The sequence below is a fragment of the Nicotiana sylvestris genome, chromosome 5 (genome assembly GCF_000393655.2).
Source record: "Nicotiana sylvestris chromosome 5, ASM39365v2, whole genome shotgun sequence".
Taxonomy (NCBI): domain Eukaryota; kingdom Viridiplantae; phylum Streptophyta; class Magnoliopsida; order Solanales; family Solanaceae; genus Nicotiana; species Nicotiana sylvestris.
The window spans coordinates 147,391,623-147,394,949 of record NC_091061.1 but is presented as its reverse complement, the minus strand read 5'-3'; the positions used below and the strand labels follow the sequence as shown (position 1 = coordinate 147,394,949).

The following is a 3,327-nucleotide window of genomic DNA, read 5'->3' as shown; positions in this document are numbered from 1 at the left end:
TTAATTGGAAAAAACTCCCTACGCCCTTCGCGGGGTGCGGAAAAAGGAGGTGTGACAAGAAGAAGAAGAAAAAAGGAGACTGAAGTTATTTAAAAAGTGAGTACAAATTAAAAGTTTTAAAAAAAATGAGTATAGATTAAATGGGGGCGACCAAATAGGGTGTCCCGTGCAATTTTTACAAATAATTTCATTTGCCAAATTCCCCTCGGTATCTCACTCTAATCCAGCCCCAAACCCGTTTAAAAGCCAGTCCACCCTACCAAATAACCAAAACGACCTCGTTTTGGTCACGTTTGATCTCATCCTTCCATATCTCCCAATCCAACAGTCCGTAACTAATGCCCCAACCCCAGTAACCTCTCAGACCTCTCTCCTCCCTTTCTTTGTTCCACCACCACTGGCGTCGCCGGAAATCGCCCACGGTGGCCACCGGCCAAATAACCCCAAACTCACACCTTACACTCTCTAACTCCTCCTAATTCCTAATCTCCCATTAATTTCAACAGAAAGTCGACCAATCTTCACGAATTTCAGATCTTAGACCTAAAGGAAAAATAATCTAATCTTTGATCAAAAGCCTTGAATCCTCCGCTGCCTTGTTTCTCCGCCCCAATATGGTAATCAATATCGCTACATGTAGCATTAGTTCTGCCGATACGTGCGAGTCAATGCTCATGTTGCGATATCGACTATCGACCGGCGATTTCCTGGTCTTGTTGTTTTCAAAGGTGATCCTCTTCTTTCTTCATGTTTAGACCTGTTAATTCCTTCTGTGGTATGTAAGGTCTTATTGTTAATTTAGTGGCATGAGAGTTTATCCATGCCTGTTTGTTCAAGTCGGTTTCATATGAGATTGGTCACATTTACTTAACTAGATTAATTATCGTTGCATGCCTTAGAATTTATCAATTTCTCAGATTTTTATGACCTAAGTTAGGGTTGAGTTATTGTTTCTTACTCTGAATTGCTATCTCTATTTTGGTTTAACCTTTTTCTTAGGAGACGGATTGGTAGATTTTAGATGTTTAAGATAATTGGTTTTAATCTTAATCGTTTCTTTGTTAATTTAGGTTATCTTTGAATTTCTATAGCTTTGTTTGAATTCGGTTGTTTTAATTAGCAGAATCATATTGGTTATGGCCTGTCTTGAAAATGGATTGGGGGCCTGCCTTGTTTGACAGGTAGGCCTATTGAGTCTTAAGGCCCAGATTTCTGTTATGGTTTGAAAGGAAAATAGTAGAGCCCTAAAGGGTAATTAAGAGTTTTGAAATTGAAAGAATCTTCATATAACTGCTAGAAAGTGTCTAGAAGGTCTAGGGTGCAGTAAAAACAGGGAAATTTAGGTCAATTTTGGGTAAATACAGAGGGGTAAAAGGGGCTGGGAAAGAATAGGAGGAATATTGGATGGTCTATTGTAAAGATGCCTTTTCCCTAAATTTTAGGGAAGGCTGGCATATTCCCAAAATAGCTCTTATTTTTCTGCATTAAAGTACACATACACTCTCATATTGGACTCACTTTTTTCACTCGGGACTCTCAGAATTCTTTCAATCTTCAGTAGAGCAAATTTTCTGAATTCTAGCTTCCTTTTAAGTTTCAGAAAACATAAAAAAAAAAAAAAAAGTTTGAAAAGAAGAAAAATAACAGGATTTGGGATTGATTTTGTAAGCAAAGTAATTCAAAAACTGAAGCTGACTTCTCTGGGTTCTAAACTGATTTTAACTGGCATTTGGAGCTGTTTCTGCTGCCTGGTTTTGTTAAGATTTCTTTCTAGTTTTCTAACCTTTATTTGGTCTCAGCTTTTTGATTCCTGCTTTAGGTATGTTGAAATCTCATCTATGGTGTCTCTTGGAAATGTATAAATGAAAATTTGAATTGATGTTCCTGTTGTCTGAATTTTGCTTACAAATTCTTTTCCTTTTTTCTATGTTGATGACTGATTTGTCTATGTCTTAAGCTTAAGGAAGTTCATGATGTTTAAATCACTTTAGAGTCGACATAGCATCTATTGGAATCTGATTTGTTCTTTAAATGATGATCCATGTTTGAACATTGAGTGTGGTATACTTGTAGATCTGATAACCATGTAATCATGTTTGCTGCTGGAAAGTTCAGTTAACAATTTCAGGAAAGGGAGGATTCTGTGATTCCATGCCTTCCATGCCTGACCGTCTTCAGTAATCCTGTAGATTCCGTGCACTAAACCAAATCCCTGCTTTAGCTTTTTACCTAGTCCCACTTGGTTGGAATTCTGGAGAGATTTAAAGTACAAATCAACTACCTCGTATACTATGATGAAGTGTAGTTTTGTTGAGGATCGAAGACAATGGATGTCAACATAATATGTAGAATTAGCTGATTGTACGTACAATAATGAGAAAAATAACATGTTGCAGAAAAATAGAATTCTGTATCTTCCACAACATATATCAGTAACCTTTTCCCATTGTGTCCTTTTGATTTTTCGTAATGTAACACCACTAGTCATTTTGTAAGTAATCATATAAATTCCTAGTACAGCAAAATCTTAGTGTTTAGATGGTTCCCATTTGGTTCAGAGCACCTTTCATATTTGAGTTGATTGCTCCAGATTTAAGATGTAAAATTTACTCGAGTAGCTAGTAAGCAACAAGTTTGGCATTAGAAAGGATAGAGCATGAAATGTCATTGATTCAACCATTTAAAGATAAAAGGCAAAATATTGTTTACCAAAAGGGTCACTTTTAGTAGAAAGTAGTAAAATATATGTGGGAGAAGAAACAACATTTGTCACTTTATCATTACAATTAGAAGGGAGTTGGAATTTATAATTATGTTTGGATATATGCATTTTACTCGAAAAAATATTGCAGTTTTGCGAGAGAAAATATTATTTATAAAAAAGTGGTACAATCAATTTTTCAAACTTGAAACTAATCTTCAAATTTTGAAACTCATTTTCAAAAATTTAGCCTAATGCATAACCAAATACTACCGTCGTTTTAATTTAGATGAGTTAGTTTGACTCGATACGGAGTTTAAGAAAAACAGAAGAAGACTTTTGAAATTTGTGGTCTTAAAAGCAGACTTTTGGAACTTGTGGTCTTAAAAGCTTAAGAGGTAAAAACTTTGTGGGTCCATAACATTTGTGTGGTTATAAAAACTTCTCATTATGGTAATGAGTAAAATAAAATATTTAAAGTTAAATTATTTTTAAATTTAAAAATGTGTCATTTATTTCGGAATAGACTAAAAAGTAAAATATCTCATCTAATCTGAAAAGGTGGGAGTAATATTTTGAAAATGAGTTTCGAGAAAAAGAAAAAAAAATATTTATACGGACGAGTC

General features: G+C 34.7%; 1 long non-coding RNA gene across 1 annotated transcript; it reads left to right on the top strand.

The window, feature by feature from the left end:
* The first annotated feature begins 234 nt into the window (after positions 1-234).
* LOC104234603 (uncharacterized) lies at positions 235-2,537 on the top strand. Its single transcript, XR_712993.2, has 2 exons — positions 235-728; positions 2,074-2,537. It is a non-coding gene; the product is annotated as an uncharacterized lncRNA (long non-coding RNA).
* Positions 2,538-3,327: the final 790 nt, after the last annotated feature.